This window comes from Stegostoma tigrinum, chromosome 4, assembly GCF_030684315.1.
Source record: "Stegostoma tigrinum isolate sSteTig4 chromosome 4, sSteTig4.hap1, whole genome shotgun sequence".
NCBI lineage: Eukaryota > Metazoa > Chordata > Chondrichthyes > Orectolobiformes > Stegostomatidae > Stegostoma > Stegostoma tigrinum.
The window spans coordinates 33,150,243-33,172,060 of NC_081357.1; positions in this window are offsets into that span (position 1 = coordinate 33,150,243).

Sequence of the window (21,818 nt, forward strand, 5' to 3'; positions counted from 1 at the left end):
TTGAGTTCATTTGCTAATTATCTTTAATTTGTGCTTTGGTTATCAATCCTTCTGTCACTGGAAACAGTTTCTCTTATTTACCATATTATAATTCCACATATGCTGAACATCTCTATTAAATATGTCTTTATCCTTTTTGCTCCAGTGAAAAGAAATTCTATTTCTCTAGATTTTTTTTAATGAGATCCTTCATCTCAGGGATGGCTTTGATATGCCTCCTCTCCATCTTCTGCACTCTCTTGATCTCCTTCCTGAAATATGCTGTCTAGAACTGGAAATCATTCCTCAGTTGAGCCAAAGCAGTGTTTTGTAACAGTTGAGCATTACATTCTTGCTTTTATGAATTTATTAAATCTGGAACTAAAAATGTAACATCAGTAATAGTGATCATGAAGATGTAATACTGTTGTAAAAACTAATCTGGCAAATTTATTCCTTTAGGGTAAAATTCCTTGTCTGATCTGTTAATGTGGTTGTCGCTTTTTAAATTCGCTCATAGGACATGAGTTTCACTGACTGGGCCAACACTCATTGCCTAACCTCAGATGCCCTTCAGAAGTTAGTAGTAAGCTCTAGGTAGGCCAACAATGCTGTTAGGGAGGGAGTTTCAATATTTTGACCCAATGACCCTGAAGGAATGGTGATACATTTCAAAGGCAGGATGGTGAGTGGCTTGGACGGCAACTTGCAGTTGGTGGTATTCCCACTTATCTGCTACCTTTGTCCTTCTGGATGGACGTGGTTGTGGGTTTGGAAGGTGCTGTCTGAGGATCGTGGGTGAATTTCTGCAGTACACTTTGTAGATGGCACACACTGCTACTACTGAGCATCAGTGGTGAAGGGAGCGGATATTTGTCAATGTGATGCTAATGGAGCAGGCTGCTTTGACTTGAATGACATCACGTTCCTTGAGTTGATACTGCATTCATCCAAGCAAGCTGGGAGTATTGCACCTCACTCCTGACTTGTGCCTTGCAGATTGCGGACAGGTTTCAAGAAGTTACTGGCTGCAGCAATCCAAAGATGTGCAAGTTAGGTGGATTGGCGATGCTAAATTGCCCATAGTGTTCAGGGATGTGGGGGTTGTAGGGGAGTGGGTCTGGGTGGGATGCTTCAAGGGGCAGTGTGGATTGTTGGGCCGGAGGGCCTGTTTCCACACTGTAGGTAATCTAATCCTAACCACTGACCTGTTCTTGTAATGACCTGTACTTATATGGCTTGTCCAATTCAGTTTCTGATCAATGGTAGCACCAATGATGTTAATAATGAGAGACTCACTTCCAAACTACTTATTTGTATTGAAGAAGGGGCCAAATAAACACCTCTTCAAGGACAATTAGCTGAGAGCCATAGCTGGCTTTACCAGTAATGACCACATCCTGCATTGGAATACATTTTTGTTTTAAAAATATTGGCCCATTCTTTTCGGCCAATGCATTCTCCAGTGGTATGCGAGCTACATCAACTAAATTAATATTGACAAAGAACATATAAGTACATTATGTGGCCAATGATATGAAGTAATTGCTTCTGGCAATAAACTATTTAGTGAGTATTACCTATAGGATTTTTATAAACATGGCCATACACTTGGACATCACTTGGCCAAAGGCCAATACTCAATCACAGGCAAAGGAAGCAGAGATATGAGCGACTAAATGCAACCAAATACAAAAAAAAGTCATAGTTGTTCCCTTCATTGTAATGAAACAAGTAATCCACATACATAATGTGCATTTCAAAATACATGAGTGCACTTTCAAGATATTATAAAGAGTCAACAAAAGAAGTTAATTGAAACTAAAAGCTGAAAGGATTTTTAAACATCAATGTTTGAATGAGTATAAACTAGGTGCATTATGGGTAACTGATTGGGAGATGAGAAATGCTGATTTTTGCACCATTCACAATGGAGTAATTTCTGACAAGGTGTCCGCAGCTTTCCAACCAGACAACAGCGAAGTCCACAGAGCAGGGAGCTGCTGGACTAACAGCAGCCCAGCCCTTTCAGGTCTCCAGATTCTGATTTTCTTCTCTGAGTTCCTGAGCTTTGGATGCAGATTTCACTTAGTGCAAATACAAACAGTTGCAACCTGGATCAATTGCAACACAGGTTTGTAAATGGAAAGCTGCTAATCGCTAGAAAATAACAAGCAAGTGATTAGATTCCTCTGCTTGCAATGCAGTCAATTAAAAAATGAAACAGAAAACAAAGAACAGACGCTCCAGCAGCTCTTGGCGCTGAGGCAACCAATTTGATGTTGCTTGTGATTGGGAAAAAAAAGCTTTACCCACCTGTGCTCTGGCTCCAATTGATAAATTTTCTTGGCACTGGGCTTGGGAAGAGCAGGTTAGTTCCCAAGCATGATCAGAAATGATTTGTACCAGGAGTAGCAAGTAACCTAGAACTCAATACTACAGTTGCTGGACACCTGAAATAAAATCTCAGCAGGTCTGGCAGCATGTGTGGAGTTGTATATTCTTCTACTTAACAGAAATATTTTGCAGAATGAAGCCATTCAGCCCATCGTGCCTGCACCAACTCTATTATCTGGAGCCAATCTCTTGCCTTTTCCCTTTATCCTTGGTAAAAAAAAATAACAATTTTATCTTTAAGTAAGGAATCCACATTGTTATTTTATCAATCTGCATCATAAGATTAGTATGGTAACATTAAAATCAAAGGTAATTGAGAGGGTGCAGAAGCGCTTTAATAAAATGACTCCAGATATGAGAAACATCAGCTATGAATAAAGATTGAAGACATTGGGATTGTTCTCCCTGGACAAATGAAGGCTGAGACGCAGGATTTTAAAATCATGAGTAGAATGGGGTGAAGTAAAAAGAAAAAAAAGCAACAGCACACAGAATTAAAGTGATGTGCAAATGAACCAAGGATGATGTGAGCTTTGTTTTGTTTCACACAACAAGTAGTTAGAGTATGGAATGCCTTGCCAGGAATGCAGTGGAGGCAGGTTCAATCAAGGAACTTATTTGGATAGTGATGACGTGCAGGGATATAGGATTCGGCTTGTACCAGGAACTGATGCAGAAAATTCACTGCAGCCATTTGTGGGGCAATGTGTGTCTGAGGCCAGTCAGGGATTACGACTACCTCATAGGGTCTTGTCCCATTCCTGGCCAGAGAGTTGGCCTCAGTTAGTCCTGCTGATCAAGTGTGAGTAGTTTGGAGATAGCAGGCAGGTTAGTCACGGAATGGTGCTGTCGATATATCATTGAGCACAGGGCAATTGAACAAGATTCTCCTGCAATGATTTAAAAGGGAGGGACAGAGTATGATGAAATTGGATATGAGATCGGTTAGTGGGTAATGCATGAGTAGGAGAAGTGCTGAGGTATCTGAAGTAAGTGAGTCGGAGGCACTGAGGGCTGGCAGGGTTCCTAGTTTGGTTTGATGAGGTGGCTGAGAGACCTTGATTGTATAGCTTTGATGACAATTGTATGCAGATTTGGAGTGAGTGCTGAACAGTGTGCATGAGGCACCAGAGACAAAATGATTGCCCTTACCCTTGTGGTGCATAGAAAGCCACAGATCTTCTTGCGCTCTTGTTGGGTATCCCTCTCCACTCAAGGACACAGTGCTAACCTGTGCTACAGCTTGTGTCCATGCTGGTTGGGTCTGTTGGATTGCCCTCCCTTTCTACACCCTGTACACCTAGCACCTCCAGATCCCTTTCTGCAATTGGTGACCCAGCCTGCCTTTCTTCTCAGGCATTTTCAGTTGTTAGCTGTTCAGTTTGAGCTGCAGTTCCTGGCTTGAAGATACTGAAGTGGAATGTAACTGTGCTGTAAAAAGTAGAAGATATGTCGGAAGCAGTAGGCCTTACCAGTGGTGAAAACTTCTAGCTCACTCGTCAGACAATTCCCTGAGAAATGCAGCCAACAGCTCAGCTATTATAATCAATTAGGTGAAAAAGATGGAAGATCATGGGAGAAAGTTCACCTGGAACATGGTAAACCTTCATTGCACAATAAGTACAGGAAGAAAAACTCAGCCCATATTGTAAAGCTCACATGATTTTATTTTTCTTTATTTTGGATTGTGGACTAAAATGGAGAAAATAACTGTTTTAAAACAAGAACTGTGGAGGGAGCTATCATGTTTTGTAACAGAATGTTACTCATTGTGAGTTGTGTTTACACTGTTGTTATGTTCAAGCTCTCTCTTTCTGTCTTTGTTTCTCTCTCTGGAAGATGGCCAGGTATTCTCTCTTAAGCTATTGCTTAAAACTAGTGACTAAGAGATTGTATAATCAGTGTGCCAATTGCCCTGTGTCTTCAACATAGGCAGAACCAGAAAATAAAGACATCAGTAAATGGAAAGTCTTAAAGGAGGTGAAAGGGTCATCTATGGACTTGTGCTATTGAATTGTTTTTCCACAGTCTTTCTTCCTCTCCCCATAACATCAGCCTTTGTTTGCTTGCCTGTTTAAGAAATGGGTTAGAGCTTCAGCTGGTAGAATTGTATGTTTAAATTCCTAGTTTTGTTTCCCTGTGGCTAGAATTAATTCTTTGTCATACAGAGTAACTTAATGTTAAGTACAGAAACTTGATCAGTATTTTCTGTTAACCTAAGCCCATCAGACTCAGATTGCAATCTTTGAGTAATTTTATTAAACTTTTAGCTTTTGTGATGATCCCAAGAATAGTGGGTCTCAGTTATTTTCCCAAGGGTGTCATTATAATATACTCACACCTGTTGCCCTTTGTCGGCGTGAAGTGTTTGGATGCTGATAGGTTTCTTTATGGTCCTACATCCACCTGCACTCATACAACCAGGATGTTGGATTTTTGAACTCCATCAATTCTCAGGCCTAATGAGGCATTTAACTGAGTTACAGTCAAAGACTCAATTCACTTCCACTTACATAATATGCTGCGCAGTGGAGATTGGGTGAGAATAAGAAGGCATTTTTAACCAGCATTGGATAGGAACAAGAGTAAGACGCTCAGCTTCTCAACCTTATTCCATTCTTTACTGAAATCATGGCTGATCTGTGGCCTAACTCCACATACCTGCCTTTGGCACATAGACTTTAAGACCCTTGTCTAACAAAATGCTAAACGTCTCAGATTTAAAACAAACAACTGATCTAGCAACGACTGCCATTTATGAAAGAGATTTGCAAACCTCTAACATCCTGTCATGTGCAGATTGCTTCCTGAAATTTATCCTGAATGGGTCTAGCCCTAATTTTTAATGATACCCCTAGTCCTAGAATCTCCAACCTTAACGTTATATATCCCATCTTTTCTTGTTAATATCTTGAAAACATTGAAGACACCTTCTAAATTCTAGAGAAAACAGGTGCACAGATTCATCAAAGTGATACAAAATTTTATTTATTTATTTATTCCACTAAGGGATGTGGTCATCATTGACAGTGACAGCAATTATTGTTCATCGCTATTTGCTCTTGAATTAATTGGTCTGCAATGCCATTTCAAAGGGCAATTCAGAGTTCGGGCAAAGAGCGAAAACAGATTATTTTTTGTTTTATTCATTCACATGAGAATAAGAATCATTGGCAAAGCCAGCATTTATTGACATTCGTTAATTGCCCTTGACATGGTTGTGATGAGCCATTTTCTTGAACCTCTCCAATCAACAGGTTAAAAGTTTAAATTAGAAAGATTTCTCAAACTTTGCTTTCAATTGTGAGTTTACAACGTTAAGCTGTTGATCTTACTGAACTGTTTGAATGGCTACGGTATCAGGGCAGATATACAAGTTTTCAACAGCATAGAAAAAGGCCTTTCAGCCTATCATGTCAATGTGTGATTGGAAATCTGGAAAAAGAGGGTATAAGCTTAGCTTTTGACCAAGGAGTGGAATCAAAACATATTTTTTCATCCACTGGGTGGAGTACTTTCTCCAAACATTTGTTGACAAAGGGTTAATTGATATTTTCAAGACAACATTGGCAGATTTTTAAGTAAAAGTATTAAAGTTTGTTAAATAGATTTCATGTACAGCCAAGATCCAATTGAACGAGGGCTAAATAGCCTGCTCAACTTTTTAACTCCCTGTGATCCTTCAGGTTTCAGCTGCATACATCATAGTAGAGGGAGCAAAAATAGAAATATTTGAACAAACAATTTTACTTGAAAAGGTGTGCTTTTAAATAAAATATTCATGGTATGATTATGCAGCACAGAACATTGATAGATGCTTTGTTCAACTGGCAGAACAGCATCAATGAAACCAACTCTGTATATATTTTATCTGTTTACTGTACAAATCTTTGTCTTTAGCAGGACAGGCTGCAAAGACTGTGAAAATCTCGAACAGAGCCATAGACTATAAAAGCAATGAGATGTTCTTGTAATCTAAATCACTAGAGAATAATTCAGCCTATATAAAACACTATAAAATACTAAATAGATTACTAATTTCAATTGGATAAATGCTTGAAGGGGATAATAATAATTACAGATCATTGGGAAAGTGCAGTGACATGGAACAAATTGAATAAACCTGCTAGAGAGCTGGCTTCCTCACATCCTGTATCATTCTATGATTCCATATCATCCATTGTTAGTTTATGCTTGTGGTGAAGTCTATTAGCTGACCACCAGCCACTAGTTAAAACAAGAAAGTGAAATGCACAGGATCAGTTTTAATAGCCCTATCGTAACCCCATGTGAAATGAACCACAATCATTACTGTTCGCAAAGGAACTTGCATTTAGATACTTCACAGAAGTGTCTGTCAAACAAATAAGCACATTATATGTTATTAAGCAAAGTGACCCTAAGCATGGTAGGTTTTGAATAGTATTTTAAGAATGAATATGGCAGAGAAAAGGAGAGCTTTTGTTGCAGGGGTGGATGAGGCTAGAGTCAAATTTAAGATTTTAAGGTATAGGCAGCTGAAGACATGCGCTACAGTGAATAAATTTGGAGATGTGCAAGAGCTGGATTTGAAAGTGTGCAAGGATCTTGAACAGTTTCAAGTTTTAAGACCACAGGAAGTTTAAGAGATATGGTGAGTGTGAGGCTGTGCGGGGATTAGCAAAGGATGAAAATTTTAATATCTGGACTGTAAGCTGACATAGTTGAGTAATTTAATGGATATAGATGAATTGGATTTTGTATGAGTCAGGATATGAACAACAGGCTTTTGGATGCATTCCATTTTATGGAGGGTGAAAAATGAGAGGTTAGCTAAATTGAAAAGGAGCTGAGATAAAATTGTTGGTATAGGCAATCAATGTTCCCAGATGGCTCATTGTCAGACATCCCAATATTCAAGAAATGATATCTTTCTGTTCAGTGCTCTGCTATGGATTTTCATCTTACTAAACAAACTGATTCTCAACCTGAAGACCTTTGAATGCATAGGTTAGGGAGCGCCATACTGTATTGTGATCCAAACTGCAAGATTTGCCTTCTATTCCTTGTATCTCTGCTCCTGTCCTGCCTCACCATTAAGATGTTATGACTCAAAATGTAATGTTGTTTCGTGGACGACTTGTCATAATTTTGAATGATTGATGGGAAGATCCTACTAGCCATTAAGTTCAGTGCTGCAGCACCTCAAGGACAGCCTGAACATTTTTATGCAGTTTTTTTTGTCCTTTTCTGGAACACTGGCCCTCTGAGAGTTGGGAAAACAAGACAAGGTATGGGAAACACTTTTTGACCATTTAGATAGCCCATCAAAGTTTATTTTGGAGGTGTTTTACCTGAATTCTTGTGGAACTGGCTCAAAAAGAACAGAACTGGTGTTTGCAATACAAATTCCAATACATTGCTGATAACCAATGAAAATAAGTTAACTGTTTTATTCGGAATTTAAAAATAATGTGTGTAACTGACAATAACAAATTCAAGAATCCCTTTGCTTAGTTTTCAGCGTACCAGTACCATGTAAATCTTTTTGTTAAAAATCTCCTCTTCTTGAAGTGATGATTCATGTTGATATCATACAAATTTTGACAGTGATCTATTTCCTTATCAAAATACAACCATGTTTCATTTGTAGGTAACGCCCAGAACCTAACCCAGTTGGGACCCTACAGTAGATCTGACAAAAAGGGACGCATTTGATGATAATAACTTCTCTCTAATTGTGTTGTCAACTATTTTTGTGTTACTTAACACAGGAGTATCATCTCAAGATCAGATATGCATGGATTGGCCACCAGATTCAGAAAAGACAACATTTTGGATAATTATCTCAGAGAACACCAAACTCAACATTTGAAGGCTTCCCATTCAAGTTCAGTGTTGGTTCTATTTGTTAGCTTCATCAGCATCTGTCAAAAGGCTGATTAACCAACAACAACATCAAAGACAAGCCCTGATCCATCCCAGGCATACTATCACACATCCGTGTTTTCCAAGAACAGGCATTGGATAATGTTTGAGTGATTGATTTTCTCCCTAACCCAGATAAATTTCTCTCCTGCCATTGCCATAATCTTGTCTAACTTAGAGGTGAGGCGTTAAATCTGGCAATTTCTGGGCATATCCAACTCAGTTCCACATTGGTATGAAGAATATTTCAATCATGATTTTTTATGTTCAACATAGCTTTCACTAAAGCTAAACTCACTGCCTTCTGGCAACTTTTTGTTCTCTGTCATTGTATTTGCCCACTCGGGGTATTATTTGTGAAGCAGTGAGGAATGTGTCTCAAGAAATCGCATACTTGCATCTCGTGATGAAATATCATATCCAAGCATGGGATTTGTTGTGATGTGTTTACTGCATATGCCACACCACATTGAAGGTAATGTTTCATTAATTTGTTGGAGATCTTGCCTACCAGCTAGAAAGCTGGCAAGAGCCCCAGATGCCCTTTTTGAAGTTAGTTTGGCTAAATGGCATGCTGGCATCGAATTGGACAACAACAATCATTCAGGGAGCTGTGGGCAGAAATTCCCTCAGATGAGAGGTCCCAGCCAGAGGCCAACAGCCTCATTAAATGGCAGTGCCACCAGGGCTGTAGTAGCTGCTCTTAGTACGGCACTTGTTGAAAGTGCAGGATCAGTCTTGGAACCCAAGCCAGAGGAAAGTGATTATGGGAGTGACGTGTGAGTTACTATAGTGCAGGTTTTACATTATACAATTGTTGCCTCTGAGCATTAGTGGTGGAGGGGGTACATATTAAAGATGGTAGCTGTTCAAACAACATGCTTTGCCCTGGATGGTGTTGCATATATTGAATGTTGTTGGAGCTTCACTCAAGTAAGCTAGTGGAAATTATTCCATCACACTCCTGACTTATGACTTGTCACTGGTGGACAGCTTTGGGAGACATGAGATAAGCTACTCACCAAAATTCTAAGACTGTAGCTGCAACTGTGGCCATAGTATTTATATGGAAAATCCATTTCAGTTTCTGGTCAATGGTACCAAACCCACTCTCCCTCCACCACCATCATTACCACTACCTCAGACTCCCAAGATATTGCTAATGAGGGATTCTGCAATAGTTATTTTGGCAACAGGAGGCTGGCAGGAGCCAACATCCAATAACTCACAAATGAAATTTTGGCCCTTAGTTCAAGGTGGTTGGACTGTAAGTGCTGGGAAGTCTTACTGCGCCTGTATAAGATGCGGGTTACACCAATCTGGAATACTGTGAGCAGTTTCAATTCCCCTGTTGAAGAAAACATTTCATTCATTGGATGCAGTTCCAAAAAGGTTCATTAGCATAACCCTGATTTGGAGGATTGTCTTGTGAGCCAAGGTTGAACAGGTTGAGACTCTGCTCTATGGAGTTTAGAAGAGTGAGAAGTGATCTCATTGAAACATATAGGATTTGTAAGGGGCTTGACAGGATGATGAGAGGATGTTTCCACTGATAAGAGAGTCTTGGGCAGAGGGCAATGTTTCAAGAAAATGGGGCCCCAATTTCAGACTGAGATGAGGAAGAATTTCTTTGCTCAGGGGGTTATAAGTCTTTGGAACTCCTTGCCACAGAGAGTTGTTGGGGCAGAGTCCTTGTGTACATTTCAGGCTAAGATAAATTCTTGATCAGTAGGGAATTCAAGGGTTGTGTGGAAGAAAAAAACCACGGCTGTGAGGAATGTCAGATCAGCCATGATCCTGTTGAGTGTTGGAACAAGATAAAGGGGCCAAATGGCCTACATTTGTTTCTATTTTTCATGGATTTAATGCTATATGCCAAAGGTTAATGGTTGGATTCTTTCTTGTTGGAGATTATTGTTTCTTGGCACTTCAGTGATCTGAGAAAACCCATCACGTGTCAGGCCCTGTGTTGTCTAGGTTTTACAGCATATGGACATGGCCTGCTTCAGTGTCTAAGTCACCAGAAACCTCCAGGAGAGGAGAACTACCTGTCCATTGCCAGCAGAAAAGGCAGGCAGCAGCCTCTTTAAGCCATCCCTGTGCTGCTTTGCTGAGGAGGACATGCAATTCATTACATGGCCATGGAGGGTACATGTTTAAGAATAATCTTGACCAGGCCAAACAAATGTAAAACAGAAATTTTTTTAAAAAATCAGCTCAGTCTCTATTTTATTACAGAGTGAGCTGATGCTTTGTTGGGAATAATAGGGAAGGCAAATGGATTGTCGGCCTTTATTTCAAAGGGCCTGAATTATAAAAACATTGACGTTTTGCTAAAAATAGACAAAGCATGGTTGTAGCATATCTGGAATACTGTGATAACAAGGGGTAGAGCTGGATAAACACAGCAGGCCAAGCAGCATCAGTGGAGAAGGAAAGCTGACTTTTGGGCCTAGACCCTCCCTCAGAAACGGGGGAGGGGAAGAGGGTTCTGAAATAAATAGGGAGAGAAGGGGAGGCGGATCAAAGATAGATCGAGGAGAAGATAGGTTCATCCAGCTCCACACCTTGTTATCTCAGATTCTCCAGCATTTCCAGTTCCTATTATCTCTGATAATCTCAAACTAAGCGTTTGCCCATTTAATCAGAGGCAAGGGATTTTTTTTTGTCTCAGTGGGTAATACATTTCCACAGAGGATTGTTGAGGTCAGATTGTTGAGTATATTCAATGCTGAAATACTGTAGACAGGTTTTTTAATTAGTAAGTGAATCAAAAGTTATGGGGAAAAGGCAGGAGTTGAGGCTTATCAGAACAAACTTCCTTGAATAGCAGAGCAGACTCAGTGGGCTGAATAGCTGTGAAGGATTTTGTAACTGAACTACCTCGAGCTGAATTTTACACATTGAGTCATAGAAATGTACAGCATGGAAACAGTCTTTGGTCCAACTCATCCATGCCGATCAGATATTCTAAATTAAATGTTTGGCTCATATCCCTCCAAATCCTTCCTATTCATATACCCATCCAGCCTCCACCACTTCTTCTGGTAGCTCATTCCATACTTGCATCACTCTCTGTCTTCAAAATATTGCACCTCAGGACCCTTTTGAAGCTATCCACTCTTACCTTAAAACTATTCCCTCTAATTTTGCACTGAACTACCCTGGGGAAAAGGCCTTGACTATTTACCCCATCCAGGCCCTTTGTGATTTTTTTAACTTCTGTGAGGTCACACATCACTTTTTGAAGTTCCAAAAAAAATAGCCCCAGCCTATTCAGCCACTCCGTAAAGGTCAAACCTTCCAACCCTGGCAACATACTTCTTTTTTCTGAACCCTTTCAAGTCTCACAACATCTTTCCTATAGTAGGGAGATCAGAATTGAACACAATATTCCAAAAGTGGCCTAAACCGATGTCCTGTACAGCCGTAACATAACCTTGCAACACCTATGCTCAATACACTGACAATAAAGGCATGCATACCAAAAGCCTTCTTCATTGCCCTGTTGACCTGTGACTCCACTTTCAAGGAACTATGAATCTGTACTCTAAGGTCTCTTTGTTCAGAAACATTCCCTCGGACCTTACCATTAAATGCATAAGTCCTGCTCCGATTTGCCCTACCAAAACACAGCACCAACTTTAGGGTGAAGTATGTTGGAGAGAGTCCTCTTCTTGCTTTCAGTGAGGTTCATGTGCCTCAAAATATATTTTTAAAGATTTTTAATCTTTTAATAATTGGCATGATATTGAAATGTCATTGGAAATCTCATGGGCTTCTGCTTTCTGAGATTCTATTTGGACCTAATGCCAGAAATTGCAAGACTGGCTCATATGAACCTTCCCAACTGAGGGTTAAGAATCTTGGTGATGACACATACCAGGGGTGTATAGCATGGCATGTGATAAGTGTAACCAGCAGGGGTGGAGTGCATGCTGTAAACAGAAAACAGATGAAGAGTAGATGGGAGATTAGCTGCCAGTTGCTGATGATGTCAGTGCTGTTCTGACATTGGCACAAGCCTCTCAGAGTTGAAGAAGAGGCATACCAGGCTCAAAACCATAGAGGCTAAGAGCGTGAGATTTTTTTTTCATTCGTGTGATAATGGTGTCACTAGTGAGGCCAGCATTTATTGCTTATCCCTAATTGCCCAGAGGGAGGAGCGGAATTAGACCATTTGGCCCATCAAGTCTACTCCACCTTTCGATCATGGTTAACATGTTTCTTAGCCTTATTGCCCTGCCTTTTTCCCATAACCCCTTGATCCCCTTACTAATTAAGAGCCTGTCTGTTTATTTCTTAAATACACTCAATAATGTGGCCTCCACAACCCTCTGCAGCAGTGAGTTCCACAGATTAACTACTCTCTGACTGAAGGAAGTCCTGCTCCTCTCAGTTCTAAAGGGTCATGCTTTTACTCTGAGACAGTGTCATCAGGCCCTAATCTCTCCTACTATGGAAACAGTTTCTCCACATCCAATCTACACTGGCCTAAGGGACTAAGCAAGAGCATGATGTAGCCTTTTAAGCTTAACAGTTACATATCTGGCTGTGAAGAAAGGGAGCAGATTGTTATTGATACAGCAACATCCAGAATTATGCTGATGTGTGGTGTTCGCAAAATATTTGTCTTGTTTTCAGTCTGCAAACTCGCCAGTCTACAAGGGAGATGTAACATGATCCTGCAACTGTTTTCTACTAGTATCTTACTAAACAAGCATTGAGGGAACACGATTGATGAGAATACCCCCTTCTACCTAATTTAAACAGGGAATTGTGGGTCTAATGCAGTCACATTTAATGTGGATGTATTCCTTAAGATTCAGGAAATGCTATGGCAAGCATCTAATGTAATGGGCCACTTCCCCATTTCCCTCTTGTGTACTTCTGGGATTGTGACTCACAGAGGGTTGAGAAGTTGAAAATATGCCTTCTATACACAACAAAATGCTCATCCTTCAAAATCAATTTGAAAATCTCTTTGGTATTTTCTGAGAACATGTTACAATGTTATCTTCTTATATTGCACATCTAACAAATATAGCAAAAGGTAGAACTATGATTCTCTTTCTCTGTTGAATTGAAAACAGTGTATAAATAAAAGTGCATTTAAGCCTTGATTACATCTCCTGCAATTTTTAAACATTACAATCAGAAAAGTAAAATAAATGAGCTGTAAACATTGGTGAAACACATCTGCAGCACTTGTGTTGGAGTAAATGTCAAAGGATTGTGCCAAAGACCATTCAAAGCTTTTAATGTATGCAGTTTGAAAACCTAGCTTTATAGTTGGCTGACGAGTGACTTCCATAGGTGCCTCAGAGAGACTAAATGCCTGAAAGCTGTTAAGAGAAAATTGCCTTAAACCTCTGCAAGTGGGTTGTGTTATACTGCATGGACAGATTTGGTGCAGAGTGTAAAGTAATCTGTTCATGGTTTGGATTGGGAGGTCAGCTCGGCTCACTGTAAATTCAGGATTATGCTTGTAGCTTGGACTCAGAGGATCAGTCACAACACAGAAGCAACTGTCTCTTTCTTGTTCATCTGAAATACAGTGAGCTAGAGGATTAAAGTCACTGAGCTGCAGCTTAATTTCACTGTGTCTCTCAATCTCCTTTTTGTGAGAAAACATGGAGTATTAATAAATGCTTTGACCATTTAAACTTCTTACCTATACCGTTATAAATATTCATGCTATAGGGTGATCTTGTGAACTGCCAGACTTCATTCATTTAATGCAAAGGGACCGAGACAACTAGGAATATTACTATCTGCAATGGGATGTCTTTAACCTCAGGTTATGGAGAGGCCAATGATATATCAAGGGAAATGCCTGTTACTGAATGCATCACATCAGGTTATCACACAGGTTTGATACAATTATTTTTGGATTGGCTGAATTCAAATGTCAGTCATTTATAGACCACTCACGTAAACTGAGATGCTGCAACAATGTTTGGGGTTGCATGGTTTAGGGATAAGTTGGTTCAGTATCAGAATAAGTTCTTTTATTTTTCTCGCTGTTTTGTCGATGAAATTTATAAAGGGGAGCGGTTGCAGTTTGGTAATATACAAGCAGTATGTAAAGAGTCATAACATCACTTAAGACAGAAGGGTGCCCATCAATCTATGTTGATTCTCCCTACAATCAATTCTATTACACTATATAGAACGGAAATTAAAACGTTGGATGTAATTGAGGGAGGACAAATAGTGCTGGGTGGTTTCAACCCTGTGTGTAGTTCAATGTTTTATTTTGGCAGATGGTGGAGAGGATGTTGTGACGGATTTGTGTACAATTAGAAGTTTTTGGGATAAATTTTAATTTGTCGCTATTAGGGTAGGCAATGTGTAGGTTTTATGCAGCGGGCCAGCCAAAGCTTTTAATGTTGGACTTTCTGAACCTCACTTCATTTCCTGCACCAGCTAAGCTGTTTTTCAGCATGATCTTCGTTCTGCCACTCCCACTTTTGCTAACGTCTTCAGTCCATGAGACTTTACAAAAATTTCAGTACATTGTAACAAATTTTAAACTTTCAAAGCAGAGCGCAGTAAAGCCCCACTGGAGCAATTCAATCTTGGCAAATGATAGAATTCAGCATCAAAAATGTTCCCTCAGTCTGTTCCCTGGTACCAGCAAAGGGTTCGAATGGATGATTTATTGTCACATGTATTTAGGAAGATACAGGGAAAACTGTTTTATTGACACAATGAGGCAACATTTTGAGAAAGACTTAAATAGAGTTCAACTTTATTGGCCAGTGTACCAGACACTACTCCAAGACTTCACAGAGGCCAGTATCCTATCACCAAGTCACCATTTATTTACCTGTGCACAGCACACAAGCTGTGGCCAGCCAGCTTGGAGTCAGTCACTAAACTGATGAGATCTCCTGTTTAGAGATAATGGGATCTATCCCCTCCCTACCTCCCCACCCACACCTTCTCCACCTATCTTCTTTACTCTCCATCTTCGGTCCGCCTCCCCCTCTCTCCCTATTTATTCCAGTTCCCTCCCCCCATCCCCCTCTCTGATGAAGGGTCTAGGCCCGAAACGTCAGCTTTTGTGCTCCTGAGATGCTGCTTGGCCTGCTGTGTTCATCCAGCCTCACATTTTATTATCTTGAGATCTCCTGTTTATATTGGTCAGCCAGGGCTTCCTGATTGGCCTAGGTTAAAAACCGCAATCAAAGATCTCATAGTCAATGGATCCATCTGGTTCCAATCATCACATAAGGTCTCCACGCCAGGCCTACTGAAGCCAGGAGCTCCCACTCCAAGCTCTACTACTGCTGCAGTCAACGAAGCATTGCCACCAAAAGTGTCCATGTTCTGGGCATACTACAGCCAGTAGTCCCCATTCTGCCATCGCTACAGTCGATGCCCAGCCAATATTACAGGCGACCACGCACCAGGCTTATGAAGCCAGGATTCCCCGTTCTGCTGTTGCTGTCGGCAACACTCCAGTGCCATGAGTCCACTCATCGGGCCTTGGAGCAGGAGTCACCATCAGCGTTGCTCAGACATCTCTGTGATGTCAGGAAGATGAAGAAAAGAAAAAGATGAAAAGGAGAGAGATAAAAAGAATGAGCTCAGCCTGGAGTGAAGTGCTCAGCCCAAACAATACCCATCATGCCAGCGCTGCCAACGTGGCTTGGGCAAGGACCCAAGTATGTAAATACAGGATTAGCAGGTTGTTAGTCAAGGTTTGAGATATTTAATGATCTTTTACAAATCTTTGTCCTCCAGCTCCAGAGCTCTTTCAGTGGCCCCCATTGCCTGCAGATGAGATAAAAACAGCATCTCTTCCCATTGTCATTACAATTTGATGGGGGAGGGAGGTGCTTGTGGAGAAAGCAACAGATGTAGGATACTTGAAGTTAAAGAGATGTCAATGCTGTTCTCTAGCAGCAAGAGGGTGTTGCTTTGTGTTCCATGCGAGACAAAGCTGGAAAGTTTCATGATGAAAACCATAGTTAACTACATGTCAGGATCAAGAACTGCAGGAACTTACATTTACCTGATCTTCAACATATTAATGGGAAGGCACCCCATAAGAATGTTATCAAACTAAATTTAATATCAGTCCACAAAAGGAGACTTTAGGGAAGCTGATCAAAAGCTGAGTTAAAATTTATAGATTTTAAGTACTCCCTTAAAGGTAGAGAGCTAGAAAGATTTGTGGAGTGAATTTTGGGACTTGGGACAATGGAAGTTGCAAGCACAGCCACCAACAAGGGAGCAGTGAAAATCGGTGATATACAAAAGAACTAAAAGGCTAGAGAAGATTAGAAGGAGGGTGGAGCATTAAGACCATGGAGAAATTTGAAGATAAAAAATGTGAAATTTTAAATTGAAAAATGATGAGAACAAAGGGAATCTAAGATAGCAAGCACAAAGGGCGATGGATGAATTGGACTTGGTGCAAATTAAAGAATACAAACACCAGAATGTTAGATGCACAGTGGAAGGGCAGTCAGGAGAATTACCTTCTGTCAAGTTCTTGCTGAATTTTTTGAAGGAGTTGGTGATTTTGGAATTTAGTGTAGAGCTACATTTGACTTTCATCTAATTTCATTGCCTGCTGGTGACTTCAGCTAGGGACATCACGCAGCACATAGTACCACTTAATGGAATACATGAGTGCTCAGCTTGAGTCTCATCAGAACACTGCTCTTTAGGGAGCTCTATATATCTCTGCCTTCCACAGGACCTTTTAACTGTGTTATTGGTAGCTGCCTTGCTAAGCATTCCGTGTTCACAATATCCCTTTACTTGAACTTCCACCTGATCCTGCATGTTTTTGTAGTTGGCAAATCTGCACAAGAAATAATGATTTCAATATGAAATACTTGGCATCTATTGATGAATTTCCCTTAAGAAATGCAAATGTACCAAACTAACCTGTGTGGTGAAGATGGCAACGCTGTTCAAATTAATGCATATGGCTAATTACTGTGAAGGACCTAAAATTTCAAGTGCACATTCACGTGCTGAATAACTCATTTATTTGAATATCACTGTTCAAATATTCTATCCATTCGGATCAAACCTGTATAGTGAAACAAGCTGAGTGTCCTGTGACACTCTTAAAAGTGACAAGCAACAATGCACAGGAAATTTCATGACGGTTCCAAATTTTACATGACAAAAGATACCAAATGCACTCTGAAATAATGGCGACTGAGAAATTATGTACAATGAGCACCCGACAAAGCAACATCCCATTTACTTGGAAATGCATGATGCAAACACAAGGTACCAGGGCCTGTGAGGTTTTACTGAGTTATTACTGATGACTAATGACTGATGACTAATGACAAGGAAGAGTTGATTGAGATTAGGCTTTTCCATGTTCAATTGCTTTTGTTTGCAAGAATCTGAGTATCTGCCAGGTAAAAGGCATCAACCAACGATTAACTTTGTACAATCTGGTTAAAACCCCATCTAGTTCAACAGCCATCTGAAAAATACAGATGTGTGCAAAATATCAGCTGATCCCACTGTTTTAGGCATCTGTCATTCACAGATTTTATTGAGTGTGGTGAATGGTGCTTTGGATTAAAATCAAATTAAATGTGTGGCAGGAATCAAAAAGAATCTATGGGGAGGACAGTTAAGGCACAATAAGTTCTATAGTTTTATAAGCTTTATAGGCTATTGTTTGTTAAAGTGCCCACATTAGTGCATGTCAGTGATTCTATGCAGTATATTAAGCAGGAAGTTGACAGTGATTTACAGCTGAGACTGTAGCTTAGCCCAGCAAAGCAGGTATACCAGTGCAGTTCCAATTGAGCCTAACTTCGTAGAACCAGTTACAGCTCGAGAGAGAAACTGGAGGGAAACAATTCCTACATGAAAGCCTGAGTGGGACCTAGTGCTTCCAGCTCACCGCTTATTCCTTCAGGTTTCCATCTTTGATAGCAATGACCAACCTCTGAGGGAGCACTCCCTAGTTACCAATTGCATTCACCTCCCATCCACAGAGGTTGGTACTGGAGACGCATCAGCCTCACTGCATGCTCATGACACATCCAGCTCATTTAAAATGCAGTAGCACTTTGGCGTTCACTGGCACCTTACATTGCTATGATGTTGCCAGGTGAAGTTTTTACACAAGGGCAAGCACATATTTAAAGCATTGAAGCAGGGTATGTTTTAGAGCTTTTCACTCGCTTGCTTGGCACTTACTCACATTTCTCCCATCTAACTTTTCACAGCATGTCTGCCATACCTTGCCTTGCCTTGGCATTGCTTCCTCATTCAGAACTTACAGTCTTACAGCCAGGCAGATTGTCATTGTTGTCAAAAAAAACTGTAAGAACTGCAGATGCTGGAAACCTGAAACAAAATCAGAAATTGATGGAAAATATCAGCAGATGTGGTCCACCTGTGGAGAGAAATCAGAGCGAATGGTTCAGGTCCAATGACTCTGCTTCAGGACTGTTGGAAACCAGGAAAGGGATACTTTTTATGCAGAAGATAGGGTGGGGAGGGGATCAGGAATAAATGATGGATTTACTAACCCAAAGAGGGAGAAAATCAATAAACCAGTTGGACAAGAAAAAGTGGATAAAGATTATCACAGGAGAATGAATAGCTGCTGATGGAGACTCTTAGTGGCTACAATGGCTTTTGTGGGAAGCAGCCCATGTAATGAAAGGCCTGGTGGCTGGGGATGGTGTAAAGCATGGGGAAAGGTGCTCAAGCCCTAAAATTGTTGAACTTGGCAGTATGTCCAAACGGCTGCAGAGCTCCCAAGTGGAAAATATGGTGTTTGTTCTTCCAGCTTGCACTGACCTTTGCTAGAACACTGTGGCAAACCTGAGACAGAGATGTTGGCCAAGGGACACAGTGGTGTGTTAAAGTGGCAGGTATCAGGAAGGTCGTTGTATTTTTTGCTGTCTCCTCTACATCAGGAAAACGAAGTGCAGACTGTGTGACTGCTTTGCAGAAGGCTTACATTATGTCTGCAAAGAAACTCTGGCCCATGTTTGAAAAACACTTTACACGAGCACTATTGTTGGTGAGGCAAACAAAGGGACACAGATTTTTCTTTGTGGTTCAATTCCAATTTATTGACAAACTATAATTTCTTATTTTTAATAAGGAATGTAAGTATTTCCCAAATGCCCACAGTTCCACGCTCTCTCTCTCTCTCGCTATCTCTCTCTGTCCAGGTGTTTGGAGATCTGCTGCTGAGTCAGGTCGAGAGTTTGCTGTGGAGATTGGTTCCAGATCTGTGTTTTTATCCCCCTCACCTCAGACCTTCCCAAATGTTCTGTGGCCCTTGAACAATAGAGCCATGAGCAAGATTCAAAGCATCCAGTGAGGTTGTGCCAACTCCCTTCACTGTTGCTGTGCTCGGAGGTGTAAAGTGCATGACCTCAGGTACTAGCTGGAAGTCAAGGTACAACAAAATCTGATCAGTACTTCTCCAATGAACAGCCTTGGGCCCAGTTGTAAAATATAGAACATAGAACAATACAGCACAGAACAGGCCCTTCGGCCCTCAATGTTGCGCCGACCTGTGAACTAATCTAAACCCCTCCCCCTACACTATCCCATCATTATCCATATGCTTATCCAAGGACTGTTTAAATGCCCCTGATGTGGCTGAGTTAACTACATTGGCAGGCAGGGCATTCCACGCCCTTACCACTCTCTGAGTAGAGAACCTGCCTCTGACATCTGACATTTGTAACTGGTTCCTCTTGAAACTTTCTGACCTCTATGACCTTGGTTTCTCTGTAGCTGATGGCTTCTGTTTAGTTTAACTTGGCTACCAAGCTATCAGGTCCAATTTCTCTACCTGTTGGTCAGTTTAGAATATCCAGTTTTGTGCCCATGGCAGTTCAACCACAAGACTATGAGCCTTTGTGGGAAGTGGATGCATTTTCAGACTTAGAGTGAGTGTGAAAAAGTAGAGAGAAGACAATGGTGCTTAACCTTGTGGAGCACAGAAAGTCATTAACCTTCGACATTATTGGGTTTTCCTCCAGCCATGCACACTGAGCAAACCCCAGAGGCTGCAGCAAACCAGGCCACCAGGGTCTGGTGCCACCATCTCCTCTAGAAGCCCTGAGGAAGGAGAATCACCTTCCTCTCTCCCATTCCATTCACGCGGACCTCCATGCTCCTACAGCAAAGTTAAGGTACCAACTTCTTTTTCTCAATTGTGTCCTTCGGAACTGTGCAGTAACACATTATAAATTGTGGTTCCTAGTTTGCATTTTTTGACCTGGCGTATAGTTGCCTCACAGAGAGAAACACTCCATGCAATTTGCCAATAGGGATACTAGGCTGACTTTTGCTGAAATTTAACCCATTGTAACACCAGAATATAAATATTTCCCTTAAAGAAAATGTCATTAAACTCACAGAGAAATACACATTCATCTTCACTGCTGGCAGTAAATTAACTTTACATTTCACTTGCTAAGAATTTCACTTCTTAAAATTTCTTCCTAAACTGAAGAAAAACTCGAGTTGTTACAGTTCGAAGAGGTTAAGCATTTGCCAAATGTAAAAAGAAGGATATTTTCTTCATCCTCTTTGTGTATAATAGCACTTTGCAAATGGGAGAAAGTCACTTTCTGTGACACTTACAGGTTAAGGAATCTTATGAAAACAGTTTCTCATTGTGGCACGCAAAATTCACTCATAATTTTGTGGCAACGCAAACTTAAAATGCATCCAAATGCTCAATTCCAAAAACTGTTTGGACAGATTATCATGGGATTGGAGTCAGGAAATGTATAAGTCCTTTGATAACAGGATGGGTGATGAGAAGGGTGATAAAATGGCCTGGGAAGGCATGACCAAAAAAGCCTGTTGCCTTCCAGCACCATGCCATTTTACCAGCTTTAGGAAGTTTAGCAGATCGGCCACCTACTTATAATTCATAAGTGCCACTTGTTTGACCAATTAAGAGATATACTTCATCTGTGGAGTCATCTTGCTGATGTTGGAGACCTGGAGGAGTGTCGGAGTTGAGGAGAGAGGCTGCTGTCAGTTTAGGAAACTATTTCAATGAAATATGACAGCTTCTCACTGGCCACTTTCTTTGGCATGACTGGCTAGCCTGAGAGAAAAGATACCTGCATCCACCTGATTGATGACAAACCCTGGATGAACACAGCAGGCCAAGCAGCATCTTAGGAGCACAAAAGCTGATGTTTCGGGCCTAGACCCTTCATCAGAAAAGGGGGATGGGGAAAAGGTTCTGAAATAGATAGGCAGAAAGAGGAGGCGGAGTGAAGATAGATAGAGGAGAAGATAGGTGGAGAGGAGACAGACAAGTTAAAGGGGCGGGGATGGAGCCTGTAGAAGTGAGTGTAGGTGGGGAGGTAAGGAGGGGATAGGTCAGTCTGGGGAGGATGGACAGGTCAAGGGGGCAGGATGAGGTTAGTAGGTAGGAGATGGAGGTGCGGCTGGAGGTGGGAGGAGGGGACAGGTGAGAGGAAGAACAGGTTAGGGAGGCGGTGACGAGCTGGGCTGGTTTTGGGATGCAATGGGGCAAGAGGAGATTT